The following is a 21120-nucleotide window of genomic DNA, read 5'->3' on the forward strand; positions in this document are numbered from 1 at the left end:
TATCGACTTTAAGAGACGAGAAAGCTTATTAAGAAACACAAATTCCGATTTTCCAGTATTCAAATTGAATAATTAACCTTTATTTTTCATACATAAGCCCCTTTACCCCCATTTCCATGTATCTAATCTTCTTTATTTATTGTTTATTTGTTTGTGTTTTGCAGGTTGTGTCAGGCTGTGATATGTCATGAGTGGTGGTGGAAATTGGTGATGGTGTCTCCAAGTTCAAGGCTGGTGACGAGATATACAACAATATCCAGAATTTCGCAGTAGGCAGGCTGAAGCAGTGTGAGACTCTTGCCCAATACACAATGGTGGAGGAATACCCGGTAGCACTGAAGCCCACTAATTTATCATTTGAAGAAGCAGCGAGTTTGTCGCTTGCGCTTCAAACTGCGCAACAGGGATTTGATACAACCAATTTTGACAAGGGGCAGAGTGTGTTCATTGTGGGAGGAGCAGACAACGTTGGCAGCCTCCCCATTCAACTGGAAAATAATGTGTATGGATCTTCCAGGATCATTTCCACCGCTAACACAGGGAAGCTCGAGTTTGTGAAAAGCCTAGGGGCAGATCTGGTCATCGATTACACCAAGCAGATACGATCAGGTTTCTGAGAAATTTGATTTTTTATTCAATACCATATGTCAGTTCTGATAGCAATTCTATGCGTTTCTTGTTTTCGCTCTTTGGTTTGGCCTGGTGAGTCCTGGAACTAATCATGGGCCTGATAGGGGGCATCTACGATCTATTATTTAAATTCAATGTTAATTTTCATTTCATTTGATGGAATTGCAGGGGATTCCTTCAAATCTCATGTGTTGGCCAAAGAGGAAGGTAAGGTTGTGGACATAGCGTTGCTCCAGCCTCATCCCAGAGCTCAGTTTTGCATAGTGTCATCCAGCGCACATAACCTGGAGAAGTTGCAATCCTATATAGAGATTAAGAAGCTGAAACCAATGATTGATTCGAAGAGATCGTACTCATTCTCATACATTATAGAGGCTTTCAAACATCAAGAAAGCAGACGAGCCCTAGGGAAGATTGGTATGTCCCCCATCCAATGAGAAAAATAATTGATGTAGGGATGCCTGCATCCATTTCTAAATTGTTATGTCAGTTAGTAAGTTTACATATTTCAAGATACATTTATATTCTAATTTATATCTATTATGTTACATAGTGTTGGGTGGATTACCTAGTCCTTAACCTAAATATTTATCGGCACAAGATCCACCATGGCCATCAAAGTCCCTCTCAGAATCAACCATGTGTCTATCAATCCTTCAAACCCTTCACCATGAAAACTCTTGCATTGTTATTTTTTCAATGTCACCTTCATTGCTATCAAGACTAATTGTTCTCCATTAGGGTCTCAATTGCAGAAACATTTTACACATCAGTTTTTGTGGTAGAGTGTCCATGGCGCACGTTGTGCCTTCAACTGGTTATTTTTTCAATGTCACATTCATTTCTATCAGCACTAATTGTTGTCCATTAGGGACTCAATTGCATAAACATTTTACACATCATTTTTTCTGACAAATAAAGATAAGATAAAGATAATTATATTTATGTTCAATTAATGACCACAAAGTAGGGCAAAATCTCTGTTGAGTACAATGATGTTTATACAAAGTGGGAGAACCAAATAGTCTCCTATAAAAGATACAATGCACGAAGTAAATCAACATTGGCCCTAGCAAGAAGGTCCAAGAGCTAATAGGTATGAGGATCAGACCCATCTCTCCTAGCATCCGAGGCTAAATGAATAACACTAAAGAAACTCAACAAAGTCTATTGGCCCGATGAAGAGCTGGTGGCAGGTGCAGACTCTCCACTAAATCGTTTCCTAGGGTTTCATGCGCTGCTAAATGTTGAAGCACCTAGTCTGTCTCCCAAGAATGGTTCTGTTACTGAGATCTTGTGTGGTAGGGTGAGTTCCCATGAATCCTCACTGATTTGGAGTTTGGATATGTATTGGTATCAATTGATCTCTTGGTGCCCCTGTTTGAAGGTGGTACCCTGAAAAATGTCATGATCCTATGTGTGGGGTCTTGTCTAATGGGAGGCTGAAGTATATGTGCTTGAAACTTGAGAGCCTCCTGAATATATAGGGCCAAACATCTATGATCAGGATACCTGAAAAAGTCAGCGAGGGTCTGAGAATCTCTGAACAAGCAATGAAATATTCCTCTGATCTCGTAGTAGACAAGGCATCCAAGAATGAAGTGCAGCTCGGTCTCCACTTCCTGTAAATGACATACCTGGAAGAGTTTGTCTGGTCTATCCACCTGGTGGTCTGTCTCCACTCGAAGTCTATGAGAACCTACTCTGAATTGGCCTAGAGGAATGTGAAGAGAATGCATCCAGTGGTGAAACGTATACTAGGGTCAACAATGAGCTCTTCTCTCAACTCCAAGAAGCATTCATCATAAAAGGCCATCTTTGGGCGCAACCCTCTAGGAGGATTGACCCAGGTGACGTGGATGAAATTCCTGTAGATGTCCTCCCTGATGATCTTGTTTATCTCCCGTCTAGTAGGTAAAAGTTGACCAGGAGCATTTAAGGAATATTAGAAAGGAGGGAGATGATCCAACTGAATTCTCACTAACTCTAAGAGATTTGAAACTCCTGTAAACCAACATATTGCTCGGGCTGAGGGGGTAGAACAGGAAATGGTCTCAGAAGAGCAATATGCCAAGTAAGGACATCGTTCCCTACTCTTTATCGAGTCTACAAAGCACTGGACACGATGCAAGAATGAAACTGTTAGGTACCTATAATACTAGTGATTCCCCCATTAATATTGTCATTGTAGCCTTATTGTTATTTTTGTGCCCTATTGTCCCCAATTGTTATTATTGTGCCCCATAGAAGCCCACTATTGTTATTGTTGCGCCCTTATATTATTATTATTATGTTGACTTTGATTATATTGTGACCCCTTAGACTCCTATATATAGAAAGGAGGTTTTGTCATTTGTATCATCCAAGAATTTTTCATTTGTGTAATGTAAAGGAGGTTTCCCCCTTAAAGAGGCTAATTTTGAAGTCGTTGATCTATATTTTCTTCTATTTTATGAGTTGGTTACATAACATTTGGTATCAGAGCTTTGGATTCTAGGGTTTCTCTACTCCAAACAGGTCATCGTGGAATTTTCGCTATAAATTGTTTTCTACGACGTTTCAGAAGCTAAAATTAAAACCCATTTGAGCCGAAATCTCAATGAACCTCGGTCCAAATTTCAGATCTTTTCTCACTATATTTTTGGAGATAGGATCCAAGGAAGTTAGGGTTTTTGCAGGCTCCCGAATTATATCTCAAACAGGTGACTTGGGGAAAATCGTCATAACTTTCTCTCTGAGCACAAGATTAAACTTTCGTAAAGCGTTACAGAAAGAGTATGGCTTGTAGTTTCATATGTATCGGTTTTAGGTCCTAAGGTCGAAATAGTGACATGTGGAACTTCGTACAAGTTCGCTCTACTGAACCAGTGTATAATCAGGTCATTGTGGGAGATTTGGCATAACTCTTCCTTGGAGAATCCAATCTTGATCAGACTTGAGGGGTTGGAAAGAGGACTCATAGGGCCACGTCATGACGCAATTTCAGACGTTGGAGATAAAAAATTATAGAGATACAACATATTCCATATTGATCATCTACAAAGTGAAAAAAAGTGTGTAGTTTTTTTAAAGTTGTGCATAAGTTTGGTTTGAAAAATTAGTTTGAAGGAATTCAAAGGGCATAGTGAAGAATTATTATCATTAGTTGATAACCCGGAGAAAGAAAATGGAAACACATAGTAAGCAACTTGAAAGATCTAGCATGTCTCATGAAGAATAGGAAGAAATGCAACATGATATATCAAAAATACGAGACCAAGTGCAACAAAATTCACTCTCACAAAAAGTAACAAAAGCTAAGATGGATGGTTTAAAGAAAGACATGGAAGCTAAGATGGATGGTTTAAAGAAAGGCATGGAAGTTGAGATGGATGGTTTAAAGAAAGAGGTGGAAGCTAAGATGAATGACGTGGAAGCTAATATGGATGGTATAGAAGAAAAACTTAAAGGAAACATGGAAGATTTTGAGACAGATCTGACAAAGTTGCTACAAGAAATGTTTACTAATGGAAAAAGGGTAGTAAAGGAAACTCATGATGAGAACAAAAGAAATGTTAATCGTGATTTCATAGACTCTAACATTGGATTGAAAACCCACCATGTTCCAAAGATCCATATGAGGAAGTTTGATGGCAAGGATCATGTAACATGGATACGACAGATGGAGTAATATTTCGATCTCCATAATGTGAAAAACACACAAAAGGTACACATTGCAACTTTATATTTGGAACCAGATCAGTTTGTATGGTATCGATGGCTTTGATCTCGTAAACAGATTGTCACTTGGGCAATTTTTAAGGAAGAAATGACAGTACATTATGAGGATACAAAAAGAAACACCTTTTTTAGCCAATTGATAAATCTCAAACAAAAGGGTTCAATGATGGAGCACATTGAGAACTTCCAAAAATTGAATATAAGGGTAAAAATATTCCATAGGAGCATAGGATTGATGTATTCATAGGGACTTTAAACGATAACATCCAACATGAGGTTCACCTTTAGGAACCTGATTCATTGGAGAAGGCATTCAGGTTGGCAAGAAAAATGAAAGCAAAATTATGGCAACTAGGAAGCCTAGCACTCACAACTATAAAGATGGAAGTGTTTTTTCCCCTAGCCTTCAACAACCTACAAAGTTGACACCATAACAATTGGAAGAAAAAAGAGAAAAAGGGCTTTGTTACAGTTGTGATAGCAAATACACTAAAGGTCATAAGTGTGCTGAGAAGAAATTATTTTACTAGATTGTGAAGAGTGTTGGGTTGTGTTATTCTTTCCACGACTAGCCCACGTAGTGAACCGGGGGGTCAAAGGGGGGGTGAAGCCCCCCTTCGTTGTGCCGATTGTGCAGCGGGGTTTGAGGGGGGCGGGTAGCCCCCCTCTACGAGGTCCGGGGTAGCACCCTGGGAAATTTTTTTGGACCCTATATTAGGTTGGGCGGACCTACCTATGGTTTTGTGCATGATTTTCGCACATGGTTTTGGACGCGATGGTTTTCGGTCCATGGTTTTGGATGCTTCGACATGTATAAATATGTATTGTAACATTGAAAGGAACATAATGAAAAATCAAGCTGATAGTCTTGGTTTTGGGATCCAGGGGAAAATCTCTGTGTATATGTGTTTTATGTGTTATGCTCTCGCATTGTTTATTTTCTATGTTTTAGAATTCATATGCAAGTAATTTCTGTATAGGGTTAAAACCTACATTTGGTATCCGAGCTATTTTGGCTTCAAGGGGACGTCTTTGTTGCTAAGGGGTTTCACTCGGGCCTGTGGTAGACCCTGTTCAATGGGAGATCTGCGGGATCGATTCTGGTGGTGAAAGAAGATAGCGAGCAGTGGAAAGATAGAGATCGAGAAATTTAATGGTCAGAGTTTTGAGTTGTGGAAACTCAAGATGGAGGATCTGTTGGTGGAGAAAGATCAATGGATTGCGGTAGATCTGGGTACTAAACCAACAAGAGTTTCTGATGAAGAATAGAAGAAGTTATATCGGAAGGCAAAGAGCACAATACAATTGTGTGTCTCAGATTCAGTATTGCTGAATATATCAGGGGAAGCTACGGCGAAGGCTTTGGGGGACAAGTTAGGAACTTTGTACCAATCTAAGTCTCTAGTGAATAAACAGTTCCTATAGAGAAAGCTGTATAACCTGAGGATGAAAGATGGAGACTTGGTGACAGAGCATCTGAATGCGTTTAATACTATGGTAAGTTAGTTATCGTCTGTTGATATCAAAATTTCAGATGAAGATAAGTGCATTAGTTTGTTGTGTTCTCTACCAGATTCGTGGGATAGTCTGGTTATTGCAATAGGTAGCAATGCAACTTCCTTGTAGTTTGATGAAATAGTCTCATCCTTGCTGACGGAGGAGATGAGACAGAAAAATATGGAGAGCCAGAATGGTGATGCCTTGTCTGTACAAGGATGGTCCCAGAATAGAAACAAAAATAAGTCATCGAGTGGGAGATCTAAATCTAGAGGGAGATCTAAATCTCCAGGAAAACCTGTAAAGGTGGTGTGCTGGAAATGCGGAAAGGAAGGGCACTACAAAAGGGACTGTAAATTTAAAGCTCCTAATAAAGGAAAGGGATCTGTTGATGCTCCTTTCGCAAAGGCAAAAACCACCTCGGATGAAGGTGGGGATGTGTAATTGGCTTCTTCAAGTACACATGTATATCATGAGGCATGGTTGATTGACTCAGGTGCATCATTTCACTTCACTCCCCATAGAGAGTGGTTCTGCGAGTATGAGAAATACGATAGTGGTGATGTCTTCTTAGGGGATGATAGGAAGACTAGAATCATTGGTAGTGGAAAAGTAAAGTTGAAGTTGCAAGGTGGAAGGGTTAGAACACTTCCGGGTGTTCTACATATTCCTGCATTGGCCAGAAATATAATTTTTGTAAGCAAGCTAGATGATGCAGGTGTAAAAAAAGTGTTTGAGAAGGATACCTGCAAGATGGTTCGGGGAGCACTGGTATTGATGCGGGGAGTTCGAATTGGAACTCTGTACAAGTTGCAAGGTAGCACTGTTGTTGATGGGTGCAACAGCTCTGTGGTTCCTGAAAGTGGAGCAAAAAATCTAGTGGTCTCTGGAGAGAAGACCATGTTGTGGCATCAAAGGCTTGGACATATTGGAGAGAAGGGCCTTCGAATACTTCATGGTAAAGGTACGGTAGAAGGTATGAGTAATAGATCTCTGGATTTTGATTTCTGTGAAAATTGTGTATATGGGAAGCAAAATCGAGTGAGTTTCCCCTCTGGTGGTAAGAGGGCGGAACAGATATTAGAACTTGTGCACAGTGATGTGTTTGGACCTGTGAAGGTTCCATCACTAGGTAATTATGTGTACTATGTCTCATTTATAGACGAATTCTCAAGGAATCCATGGATATATTTCCTTAAGAAGAAATTTGAAGTCTTTGACAGGCTTAAAGAATTTAAGGCTCTGGTGGAAAACCAGACAGAGAAGAAGATAAACGTGTTGAGGACATATAACAGTGGAGAGTTTTGCAGTAAGGAATTTGAAGAATTCTGTAAGAAGTGTGGTATAGCATGGTAGAAGACTACTCCATACACACCTGAGCAAAATGGAGTTGCAGAAAGAATGAACAAGACATTGATGGAAAGGGCAAGAAACATGTTCAGTGGTGCCGGGTTAGGACATGAATTCTTGGAAGAGGCGGTGGAGACAGAATGTTACCTGGTCAACAGATCGCCTTCATCAGCATTGGAGGATAAGACTCCACAAGAGGTATGGACTAGTAAGAAACCATCTCTTTCACATCCGAGGGTATTTGGATGTGATGCAAATGTACATTTTCCAAAGGAGAAACGAACCAAGTTGGATAGTAAATCTGAAAAGTGCATCTTTATTTGGCATAAGGATGGTTTAAAGGGTTATAAGCTTTGGAACCCAGTAACAAGGAAAGTTGTGTACAATCGAGATGTGGTGTTCAAAGAGGTAAAAGATGTTATTAAACATGAAGTCCAACCAAAGGAACTTGAGAAGATAGAGTTTGAGCTTAAGGAGGAAGAATCAGACTCTACAACAGAGGAGGAATCAAAAGATGAAGAGCCACAAACTCCAGGTCTGAGAAGGTCAGTTCGAGAAAGAAGGCAGCCAGAAAGGTATAGTCCATCTACTTTTTATTCAAATTTTGCTTTATCTATTACTGACGATGATCCTAAAACTGTGAAGGAAGCAGTAGATTCAGAGGATGGCAAACTCTGGAAATAGGCCATGGTTGATGAAATGAAATCTTTGCACAAAAATGAGGCTTGGGATCTCGTGGAGTTTCCAGCTGGAAGGAAACCCATTGGCAGCAAATGGGTGTTCAAGAATAAGACAAATGCAGAAGGAAAGGTGGAGAAATACAAAGCTTGATTGGTAGCAAAAGGTTATTTCCAGGTGTTGGGAATTGATTTTGGTGATATTTTTTCTCCCGTTGCCAAGGTAACTTCTATTAGATTAATTTTATCTATTGTTGCTGCTTTTGATTTTGAGGTAAAATAGATGGATGTGAAGACAACATTTCTTCACGGGGATCTGGAAGAGGAAATCTACATGAAGCAACCTAAAGGCTTTGAGGTGAAGGGTAAGAAAGCACTGGTATGCAAGTTAAATAAGTCTTTGTATGGGTTAAAACAGTCACCAAGGATGTGGTATAAGAAATTTGATACAGTTATACGGGGACTTGGCTTCACTAGAAGCAAAGCAGATCACTGTGTGTATTTTAAATTAATTGGTGACCGTGTTATTTATCTGGTCTTGTATGTGGATGATATGTTGCTGGTTGGAAATGACAAAGAAATTATCCAGGATTTGAAGACCCAATTGTTCTCCAAATTCAACATGAAAGATCTTGGCGCTGCAAACTATATTTTGGGCATGGAAATTAAATGAGATCGGGCAAAGAGGAAGCTCTGGTTAAACCAGAGGAAGTATGTCGAGACAATATTGCAGAGGTTTAATATGCAGGATAGTAAACCGGTGAAGGTTCCTATTCATGTAGGTGTAAATTTATCTGCTGAACAGTGTCCCAAGACATAAGAAGAGGAAGAGGATATGTCCCGTGTTCCATATGCAAGTGTAGTTGGTAGCCTGATGTATGCAATGGTCTGTACTAGACCAGACATGGCACATGCAGTGGGAGTATTGAGCAGGTTTTTGTCATAACCAGGGAAGGTGCATTGGATAACAGTGAAGCGGGCTTTCAGGTATTTGCGTGGCACTAGTGATTAGGGTTTGTGTTACCAAGGAAGACCATGATTGGACAGAGTTTTGGATATCCTTGGCTTTGTTGATGCGGACTGGGCTGGAGATATGGATCAGAGAAGATCTACAAGTGGGTATGTGTTTAACCTATTTGGAGGTGTATTCAGTTGGATGAGTAAGAAACAATCTATAGTGGCACTATCAACTATAGAGGCAGAATACATGGCAGCCACTCATGCAAGCAAGGAAGCATTTTGGTTGCAAAGATTGTGTTCAAGTATGGGGTTAGTACAGGGAGCTATAAGGATAGACTGTGACAGCCAAAGTGTAATTTTCTTGGCAAAGAACCCTGCTTACCATTCAAAGACAAAGCACATTGATGTTCAGTATCACTTTGTGAGGGATATGATAAAAGACAAAAAGGTGTTGCTGGTAAAGGTGGACACTTTGAAGAATACTGCAGATGCATTGACAAAATCTGTGAGCTCTAAGAAGTTCTCTTAGTGTAGAGAAACAATGGGCATCGCAGGGCTAGATAAATGATTAAGCTCTCTTATGGCCCCTTGTGGAAAGAAAACAACAAGTGGGAGAATGTTGGGTTGTGTTATTCTTTCCATGACTATAGCCCACGTAGTGAATTGGGGTGTCAGAGGGGGCGGGCGGAGCCCCCCCTTCGTTGTGCCGATTGCACGGCGGGGGGGTCACAGGGGGGTTTGAGGGGGGCAGGTAGGCCCCCTCTACGGGGTCCGGGGCAGTGCCTCGGGAAAATTTTTTAGACCCTATATTAGGTTCGGCGGACCTACCTATGGTTTTGTGCATGATTTTCGCACATGGTTTTGGACGCGATGGTTTTCGGTCCATGGTTTTGGACGTGATGGTTTTCGGTCCATGGTATTGGATGCTTCGGCATGTATAAATATGTATTGTAACATTGAAAGGAACATAATGAAAAATCAAGCTAGTAGTCCTGGTTTTAGGATCCAGGGGAAAATCTATGTGTATATGTGTTTTATGTGTTATGCTCTCGCATTGCTTATTTTCTATGTTTTAGAATTCGTATGCAAGTAATTTCTATACAGGGTTAAAACCTACAAAGAGGAGGAAGAAAAGGAACAAGAAACGTCAAAAAAAGAGAATATACACCAGGCACAAACCCTAGAGAAAGAAGAAATGTATTCGACCATATCTTGTAATGTATTGGCCGGAATTACCACTCCTCAAACTATCAAAATATAAGGACATATCAAGAAGAAAAAGTTAATAGTGTTGATTGATTCGGGAAATACCCATAATTTTTTTCATTGTAAGATAACCAAGGAATTGAATTGCTTCCTATATCCACCACTAGAGTGTCAAGTGATGGTTACAAGTGGAGGAACCATAAATTTCTCTAGAAAGTGCCATAATATCAAGCTATCCATGGGAGAATATGTATTGAATAGCCCAATTCTTTCCATTCCAATGGGTGGTGCTGATGTTGTACTAGGAGTCCAATGGCTACAATCCTTGGATACAATAGCTTTTAATTTTCAAGAAATTTTCATGAATTTTTTTTGGAAGGAAAGGAAGTTGAATTAAGGTGTATCGCAGGGAAACCATGAAAGATAACAAGCTCTAACGGAATGACACATATTCTAAATAAAGAACAATGAGGCATAATTTCACAATTATGTTCGCTAGAGGTTCCCACATCGAAATCATCTATTTCTCCAGATCTCCAAAAAGTCTTGGACAATCATTCCAAGGTATTTGAGACTCCCAAAGGCCTCCCACCTATTCGTGATCATGATCATGATATTCATTTGATTCCAGGAAGTGTTCGTCCAAACACCAGGCCTTACAGATATCCCAATGCCCAAAAGAGTGAAATTGAACGTATGGTTGCAGAAATGCTAGTGGTTGGTATAATTCAACCTAGTCAAAGTTCTTTCTTTGCTCGAGTAGTATTGGTGCACAAGAAGGATGGCTCATGGTGCATGTGCCCGGATTATAGGGAGCTCAACAAGCTCACTATTAAAGATAAATTTCCCATTCCTGTCATTGATGAATTATTGGATGAATTGCATGGATCAATTTACTTCACCAAGTTGGATCTACATTCAGGATATCATCAAATTATAATGAAGACTGAAGACATTCCAAAAACAACATTTAGAACTCATGAGGGTCATTATGAATTTTTGGTCATGCCTTTCGGCCTTACCAATGCACCTTCTACGTTTCAAGGTTTGATGAATTCCATTTTCAAATCCTTCCTTAGAAAATTTGTTAGTATTTTTTGATGATATACTAACCTACAACAAGTCTTCGAAGGATCATGTTCAACATTCTGATAGGGTGCTCAAACTATTGGAGGAGAAACAATTATATGAAAAAAGATCCAAATGTTTCTTTGGAGTACAAGAGGTGGAATATCTGGGTCATATTGTATCTCATGAAGGTGTTAAGGTAGACCCTAGCAAAATTCAATCCATTAAGGAATGGAAAATCCCCATATCCATAAAGCATTTGCGAGGATTTCTAGGGTTGACCGGGTATTATTAAAAGTTTGTTAAGAATTATGGGAGAATAGCAGCACCTTTAACAACATTATTGAAGAAAGATACATTTTCATGGACTCTAGAAGCAACAAAGACATTTTAACATCTTAAAGAGGCAATGTGTCAAGCACCGGTCTTAGCTATGCCGGACTTCACAAAAACCTTTATTGTGGAATGTGATGCCTCAAGAAATGGAATTGGTGTTGTTTTAATGCAAGAATAAAGACCCATTGCTTTCGAAAGTCATCCAATCAAAGGAAAGTATTTACACAAAGCTATTTATGAGAAGGAAATGTTGGAAATACTACATGCACTTAAGAAATGGCGACCCTACCTAATGGGAAGACACTTCAAGGTAAAAATGGATCATGATAGTCTTAAATACTTTTTAGAACAAAGATTATCTTCATAAGATCAACAAAAATGGGTCACAAAGATGTTGGGTTATGATGTTGATATATTCTACAAAAAAGGGAAGAAAAATGTTGTGGCAGATGCACTCTCAAGACAGGATGAGGATGTGGAAACATTGCTTTACGCCATTTCTATTATTCAATCAGATTGGATAAAAGAAGCAAGGGATGAATGGAAGAATGACGAAGAAGTGTGGCACTCATTCAAAAGCTACAACAAGATCCCAATAATTCTGATACATTTAGCTAGAAAAATGATTCGTTATGTTACAAAGATCGCTTATACCTATGTAAGAATTCCCAACTCAAACAAAAGATTCTTATGGAATTGCACACCTCTCTCTTAGGAGGGCACTCAGGATTTTTAAAAACTTACCACAGGGTTAAGAAGGGATATTTTTGGGATGGCCTTAAATCGAATATTCAAAAGTTTATGGCGGAATGTTTGGTTTACCAACAAAATAAAGTTGAAACAATTAAGACCCTAGGTCTATTACAACCTTTTTCCATTCCAAGCCAGCGTTGGGAGGAGGTTTCAATGGATTTTATCATAGGTTTACCTAAGTCCGAAGGAAATATTGTCATCATGGTGGTAGTTGATAGACTTACCAAGTATGCACATTTTTGTGCTTTATCACATCCATTTAAAGCCAATACAGCTTCTACTGCATTTATGGAAACAATTTAAAAGCTACATGGAAACCCAAAGATTATTGTAAGCGATAGAGATTCCATTTTCACTGGAAAACTTTGGACATAATTATTTTCTTGTCTTAGTACTCAGTTAGCTCATAGCTCATCTTATCATCCTCAATCCAATGGGCAAACTGAGATAGTAAACAAATGTTTGGAAGGATATATTTGTTGCTTTGTATCTGATAGATAGACACAATGGGTCAAATGGTTGCCTCTAGATGAATGGTGGTATAACACTTCCTTCCATACTGCAGCAAAAATGACCCCATTTATGGTACTTTATGGATATCATCCACCATCCATCACATCATATTTAAGAGAAAATTCTAAGGTTCAAGCAGTGGAAGATCACATCAAGCATCAACAACAAGTTCTCCAACTCTCAAGGATAACCTTACTTTGGCAAATAATATAATGAAACAACAAGCATATCAACATCACAGTGAAAGAAGTTTTGATGTAGGTGACTGGGTATTCCTACAACTACAACCATATAAACAAATGTCCCTCAAGTAAGCTAGGAAGAATAAAAAATTACCACCAAAGTATTATGGTATGTACAAGGTGTTGCAAAAGATTGGTACTATGGCATACAAATTGGAGCTTCCTGTAGATTCTCGAGTGCACCCAGTTCAAATAATATTGCCAGAAGTTGATGAGGAAAGAAAAATCATATTGGAACTTGAAGCAGTCACAGAAACAAGAACTTGATAGCTACAAATCGATCAATTTTAGAGTATCTCATCAAGTGGAAGAACTTACCCACTGAAGATTCCACATGGGAGGGTGAGAATTTTATACAAAAGCATCCATAACTACTCAAGTGTTAAGGACAACACTTTTTTGAAGGAGAGGTGCATGTTAGGTCCCTATAATACTAGTGATTCCCCCATTACTATTGTCACTGTAGCCCTTATTGTTATTGTTCTACCCTTATATTATTATTGTTATGTTGACTTTGATTATATTGTGACCCCTTAGACTCCCATATATAGAAAGGATGTTTTTTCATTTGTATCATCCAATAATGGTTCATTTGTGTAATGTAAAGTAGGTTTCCCCCTCGAAGAGGCTGATTTTGAAGTCGTTGATCTATCTTTTATTCTATTTTGTGAGCTGGTTACATAATAGAAACCAATCTAAAGACCGTCTCAAGCCGAAAGGGTTGAGCTCCAAACTCTGCAAGGATGATGTGCTACGACACTTTCAGTTTGCACCTAATGGTGCGGTGGAGAATAAGAATATGGACTCTCTCAACTGAAGCCAAATTTGATTCAAGTAAGGATGGTCCCCAAATCTCTGAGCCATATAGAAGAGTGCGATGGCTCAAGGTGCCCATGAGGGTCATCTTGGACGAGATGTCCTGGAAGTTATGTAGAAAGAACTGTCTCTCGAGAAGGGCTAAGTATCCATATCCTTTGTTGATATGAGGCTGAAGCACTGGCCGCAAACCAAAGCAGGGACCTAAAAATTACACCCCTAAGTAAGTATATGTGTTGGTGATCTCAATCTCCTCCCCTTTGAATAAAAAGTGAAGGTATGAGGTTTTATTCACCCCATTGAATATCATAACCTTAGTTTTACCTAGGTTGACTGTCAACTATAGATGATCACAAAATAAAGCTAAGGCATCCAGCTGCCTCTATAATCCTTTTGGGGATGAGGAGAGGATGACCACGTCATCAACATAGAGTAGAATAGATATCAAAAGCTGGTGAAGAAGGAAACCATCAGTCCTGGATATGCTCGTGTAGAAATGCTTCCAACTCATCAATATAGATCCCAAACAGGGTAGGGGACAATGGACAACACTGTTTAACCCCAATAGTGCTTCGGATGAAATTAGACATCTCATGGGCTGCTTGAAGACAACCAAGAACAAACTCATATAGGTGCATAATAGCGGTTAATAGGGTTGCAAATATGCCAATATCTCTGAGTCTCTGGAGTAAGGCTTCCCTTAGAACAAAGTTAAAATCTTTCCTAAAATCTATGAAACAACGACAGACTTTCAAAGAGCGGTGTTGTGCCTCTGCAATCACAACGCGAAGGGTGAAGATGTGGTCAATGGTCTGATAAGCCAGTCGAAAACCTGCTTGTGCCCTAGCTCTGAGTTGTCTATGCTCAAGGTCACTAGAGAGCTTCCTATGTAGAACAATAGCATAAAACTTCGAGAATGTGTGGCCCATCATGATCATTCTATAGTTATTAGGATTTGAGCTGGAACCTGATTTGTGGATCGGATGGATGATGTGGTGTGACCATGTCAGTGGAAAACCTTCACGGACTACATGGTTGAAGAGATCAACCAAGTAGCTAACCAAAGCACGGAAAATGTGCTTAAAGAACTCTCCTTTGTAGCCTTCCTCATCGGTTGCTTTGTTGTTGTTCATCACCCAAATGGCCTCTCTAATATCTCTATCGGAGAATAGGTAACCGGAAGAGGGTGGGGAGGTAACATAAATTTGGGCTTGCCCGGGAATATCATAGAGGTTGGAAGTGTGAGAGGACATGGATGTAGGGTTGAGGTCAAGTGGAAAAGGGGAGTGTCAGGGAAGGATGGTATGCCATAATCGTTTAGGGGAGTGGGCAAGGAGAGCAGAAAGTTCTCGTTGTCTATGAGAGCCAAAGAGTCATTTCTTGTGATGAAGGAGACGACGATAAGAAGCTTTGAGATCAGAGTAGAAGGGTTGCGAGTGGGTGAAAGCATATCGAACTTCTCGATGTAGAGTCTTGCATTCATCATTGTACCATTTGTTCATGAGGCAAGATCCAACTTTTGGGGAGATGGAAGTGAAACGAATGGAGTGGGGGAAGGATTTGAGTGCTGCTCCCCAAATAATAGATGAAAGGCAGGTGTATTTAGTGGAAGAAAAATCAAGCAAGGAGAACTGGGTCTTCGGTGGGAGCATCTTGCATAGGGTAGAAGAGAATATGTCAAGTTCTCCTTCGTTAAATCCGAAGGTAGTTCAGGGTGGGCCCCAAGGGGAAGGGGGGTGGAAGGGGGGGGTCAAACTAGAGAGAGAAGGAAAGAAGTGCATGATCAGCAAGGGGGGTGAGGGAGACTAAGAAATGGCGAATAAAAGGGAGCAAGTTATGGCTAGCGAGTACATAATCAACTACACTTGCACCCCCGCCATATGGCCAGCATGTGAAAAAGTGAGAGATTGGGAAATAGGGGAGACCATTTAGAATCAACAACTCCTCGGATTCCCCCAACTATAATAGATGCTTACCATAAACTATAGTGAGCCCCAAATCATCATCTGACATCCATTGAAGCCCCACTGAATCTAGATCTATCCCTTGGGTACAAAACACATCCTCTTATCAGTCGTGGAGAGGGATCTAGATATCTCTAGTGCGAGCATTGAAGTCACATAGGAGGATGAATTCCCCAACATCACAGTACCGGGTGATGTTGGTGTACAAGTCTATAAAGGTGTCCCCATTTGAGCCATTATGGATGACAAATGGTGAAGAGGCTAGGGAAAGTAACAAACTGCAATGTAGATGTCCCTCGAAGGGGAGACTCTGATGCTAATCTGAATCCACATAAACTTGGAAAACTCATCTTCAACTACCAAAGATACCTTGTTCCAGAGTGAGTCACTAGCTGAAAAAGCAACTCCACCCGATCCTCTGACCCCTCCCGAGCTCCTCGTCTCCTGCTTGCAAACATAGATCCAATGGCAAGCTGTAATATCTGGGAGGGGTTGAACAAGGCTTGCAGGATGTCCGTTGTTTTGAGAGCGTCATACAAGAGTCCTGGCGATGACCAGAAAGATCCATTGTCATTCCAACAATGGATAGAAATGCCTGTACATGTCGCCTCCCCAAGCGGTCCCGTCATTTGGAACCTCTAGTTCAGGGTTCCCACCTAGGTGGGAAGGAGTCCCGAATGGGTGCCCGAAGATTCCTGATAACTGCCCATTTCCCTACCTGTCGTGCTACCATAACCTGTTCTCTGGTTTGTTTAAGTTCCACAACTTGTGCTTGAGTGAGGTCCTTGTCCAAGAAAATCCTGTTGGGAAGAGAAAAAACTTCCGCTTAACCCTAAGGGCGTGGACCTGATCAGATGCAGTTTGAAACTAGAAAGACATGATCATCATCCTTGTTTTCTTGCTCTGTTATCTTATGTTGTTCCTTTTTATTGATAAACATAGTCTCATCAATGATTTATCATGTTTTCTTCCCTCTCCACGGAAGAATTATAGTGACCAAAGTTAGTAGAATTGAGTTAGACTCGAAACTTTGGTACAATTTAGTTCAGTGATTAAATCTCTTTAAAAAAATTCGTTTGCTGCAAATTCTAACAATGCATTTTCCCTCATTCTAGTTGCAACACACATTGAATCTAATTATATATGAGTTCCTTACAAAGAAATTCAGAAAAGTTCAAAACTTTTTATAAAGAAATACATAAAAGTGGATTTGTTGTACACCCTTAAGAGACATTTCATCTATTTCCACTTTTCTCTTGGACTGTGAAACTCAAAAATTGTATTCTTTATTTTCGAAAAAGAAAGGTTTGACTGGTGTGACAAGATTTCAGTATAGAAAACCTTGGTTATCAGGTCCATTACCAAACGATATATGTATAATTATTAGTTACAATATTTAATGAAGTTGAGACATATCAGCCCGTGAGTCTATTACAAAACACCTTCATTTTCAAGGGATAGTCACAAAAACGGAAAGGGTCCACGACAAAACTCCCTGAGTATTTATTAATTACACTCAATATTTATAGTAAGGGTTTTGAAGTTGAGACACATCGAATCCTTAATTTTATGGATTCAATAAAAATTCTAGGAGGGTTTTGAAGTTTGAAGCAGAATCATGCCCTATATTTTTTTCACGATTTTGTAATATCCCTTAATAATAAATAATAATAATAATAATAATAATAATAATAATATAATATAATATTAAAACACAAGAAAATAAATAATAAACAATAAATAATAAATAGTAATAGTAAATAAATAATAAATAACAATACTAAAGCTCTAAATAAATATAAATAAAAATAAAGAGAAAAATAGTAAAAATCAGTAAAGCTATAAAAAAGTAAAAACAAAAGAAATAAAACAAGAAAGCAGTAAAAATCAGTAAAGCTATCAAAAAGTAAAAACAAAAGAAATAAAATAAGAAAGCAGTAAAGTTGCATGTTGACACATGGAGTGTGTGCATGTGGTTCCCCTTCCAATGTTTACTCTATTTAATAGATGGTGAGGAAGATGAGAGGCATTCCATCATTCCATTATTCCATCATCCATTCTCTTGGGAGAATAGTGTTGTGAGACAAATGATTCTCTAGCAGTAGTATATTGATTGAGGGCTCGGGGGTGGCCAGTTGTAACAAGATTTTGTGCAATTGAACCTACGGTTGGGTGAAGAGTCGTCCCCAAGACTTTGTTGTAGTTAGAAGAATTCAAATAGCGTTCAACCCCGAAATCACAAGTGAGAAACATCATCGCCACAAGTAAATTGTCTCTACTCATATTTTTGAAATTTAATGTTAATTAGTTGATAAATTGTGTGTTGATTATAAATTGCATGATTAGTCTAATTAATTACATGTTTTTATTTCGGGGCTGTTACAGATTTGATCACATATTTGTGAATTTTGGCCCACGACTGTTTGTGCATTCACATTGTGGAGCTCATGAATACTTTAATGTTCAGAATGTAACGGTTAAGATTAAAAAGAAAGAAATAAATATGCTTTTAAATTAATGTAGTTATATAGATTAAATTGTTAATAAAAAATTATAGATAAGAGGTTTCAATACATTATAAACATTAAAACATTTATATTCTGTAATTTTTCACAAATATAATTTAAAAATTTATTTTTATTTTATATCTTAATAGTATATCTCAATAATAAGAGTTTACAAAATCATAGAAATTAATTAATTGTAATTTTATTTTAAGTTATTATTATTAGAAATTATAAAAAAATTAACATATATATAAATTTTAATTATGATTTATATATATAGGCGTAGTCTAACTTATAAATGAAATAGACTTTTTCATCCTAATCCGTGAAAAGAATTCAAAAAAATGCGATTTTGTGTTATTTAAAATGAATTTTTAAATTCATAAATGGATTCAATGCCCTGAAACACCCCTGACTCAAGTTTTTTAAAATCTTTGTTGATTTTGATTAAAATTAACGAGAAAAAATATAGTAAAAAAAGTCATTTCATATATATATATACATGAAAAAAAAACATATAATAAAATACCATAAATAGGCTTTGTTACAATATCATAGGTGAATAATCAATACCAAAGGCCGAAAAAACCATAACTCATTTGATATGATGCTTATTTATATGACAATATTTTTTAATTAATCAATTTAATTAAAAGGGAAATAAAGGGCATAACTACTTTGAGACCCTTTAATATGTGAAAATTGTTAAAAATATTCTCAATTTGTTTTTAAAGGTTAAATTTCTACTATCCACCTACTAATTATTGTGCCAAGAGGTGCTCTCTAGCTCAGTATGGTAGAGATTTGTCATGTCCGGTTAAACATTTTGACTCGATCAAAATAAAACTATATGTGTGTGTGTGGGGAGATGTAATGTTTGTTTAACATTTTCACTTAATCAAAATAAAATAAAGATATAATTATAATTATAATTAATTAATAATTAAATTGTATAGATCTATCACAACTTTGGATCTACAAAGCATTGAGAGAGATCAAATTTATCCAGATACAAACCTCTTTCAGAGTTAAAAGAGATTTGATATCTCTAGAAGCTTATAGATCTATGATTAAGATGGATGTGAGTTGGTGTATAGTTAAATTAAAATTCTAAAAATTCTATTCCAAAATAGACACACTCATCAACATAATAATTACAAGAACAAGCTTTTGAGAGGTGACAAGTTCAATTCTCCGGAGAAATGATCCCTTCAGATGAATCTACCCGAGACAAAATAGATGTAGCTATCACCAATTTCTAGGATCCATAAACCATATAGAACAAAAAAAAAAAAAAAAAAAATTAATTATAAGAACAAAACCTTAGAAACAATTATAGTGTAATGTTCAAAGTTAAAATAGAGGAAAATGTTATTAAATCATTACATAATTATAATAATAAAACTTTGAAAACAATTGTTTTTGTAATCAAAATGTTATAGATAGTTTTCGTTCTTTTCATTTATTGTAGAGTTTTATTAATGGTAAATTATAACAATCATTTTCAATGTTGACATTGTATTAATTGTGATTTGATTATAAATATTTATTTAGTTGCTAAAATAAAATATAAAATATAAAATAATTATTTTGCATAATTATGTTTTGATTATAGATATTGACTTATTTATCAATCTAAAACATTAAGTAAATATTTTTTAAATTGAAATTTTTTCTATGTTAAAGTAATCAAACAAAAACTTTTAGAAAGTTGAATTTAAGTTGTTTAATCTATAGAATTCTAGTGCCTTAAGAGTTGAATCCATTTATACATTCAAAAAAATATTTTAAATAACAAAAACTCACAATTTTATTTGAAATCATATCACTAAATTCCAATGAAAAAAAAAATTCTATAAATAAAACTATACCCCTCTATATATATTTTAATTCTAATAAATGATTCTAATTAGCTACTTTCAAATATTTAAATTAATATGCATCTAGATTTATTTGGACATGTATTATCATTAGAATGTTCCATCGTGACCAGAATAATGTAGTCTAATTCCTGTGTGTGTATGTGTGTGTGTATATATATGAAAATAGAGTATTGTCACTATGCTTCCAAATTTTGTCATATATACATATATATTATCGAAGTATTCAATATTGACCATATTATAGATTTGAGGCTTCTTCGATCTGCGTTTTGTGTAGTGATATCTTCTGGATTCATCACAATCATGTTTTTTGTAATTGGCGTTTCGAGCCAACCTCTGTGTTCATCATCAGGATTTGATGAATGAATAAGTCTGAGATTATTGAGGTAATAAATAGAGGAGGGGGTTGGGATGGAAATGCATGGAGTCGACATATTTGATAATGATATGAAACATATTTAGTTTAATTAATTGATTTTCTTATTAACTTTTATTTTTATTGATGATTATTAGACTTTTTGATAATTATATTTTTAGTTGTTGATTAAATGATTAAAGACAAAATTAAATATTATGACCTAATGTTATTAATGATTGTCAACTAACTAATTGTTATCTCATAACTAGTTAATTTTCGTTGATTACAAGATTATTAATGTTTAATTTCTAATATTGTCATTAATTTTTAAAGTTGCAAGCTTACACATTTTTATTTTATAATTAAAACATGATTTTAATCTTATATGTATTAATAATTAAATTTTCTTTTTATAAATTTTCAAACCAGAACTTAATGTTATGAGTGATAATTAACTTATCTTAATTTAATATTCTCCTATTTTATAGACATGTATAATTTACATAATTGATAATTATTAAATTATTTTGTTAACGATGTTGCTATTACAATCATTTTGATTGAAGCAATTAAAATTTTGAAATTTAACTATAACTCAAATTTTGATTGAAGCAATTAAAATTTTGAATTTTTTTTTTTG

General features: G+C 36.9%; 1 pseudogene; it reads left to right on the top strand.

Annotated features, from left to right (window-relative positions):
- Positions 1–311: 311 nt before the first annotated feature.
- Positions 312–1067, top strand: LOC149191449 (NADPH-dependent alkenal/one oxidoreductase, chloroplastic pseudogene; annotated as a pseudogene).
- Positions 1068–21120: the final 20053 nt, after the last annotated feature.

The sequence above is a fragment of the Pinus tabuliformis genome, chromosome 2_2, assembly GCF_031772625.1.
Source record: "Pinus tabuliformis cultivar Carrire ecotype Pingquan chromosome 2_2, CPIR1, whole genome shotgun sequence".
Taxonomy (NCBI): Eukaryota; Viridiplantae; Streptophyta; class Pinopsida; order Pinales; family Pinaceae; genus Pinus; species Pinus tabuliformis.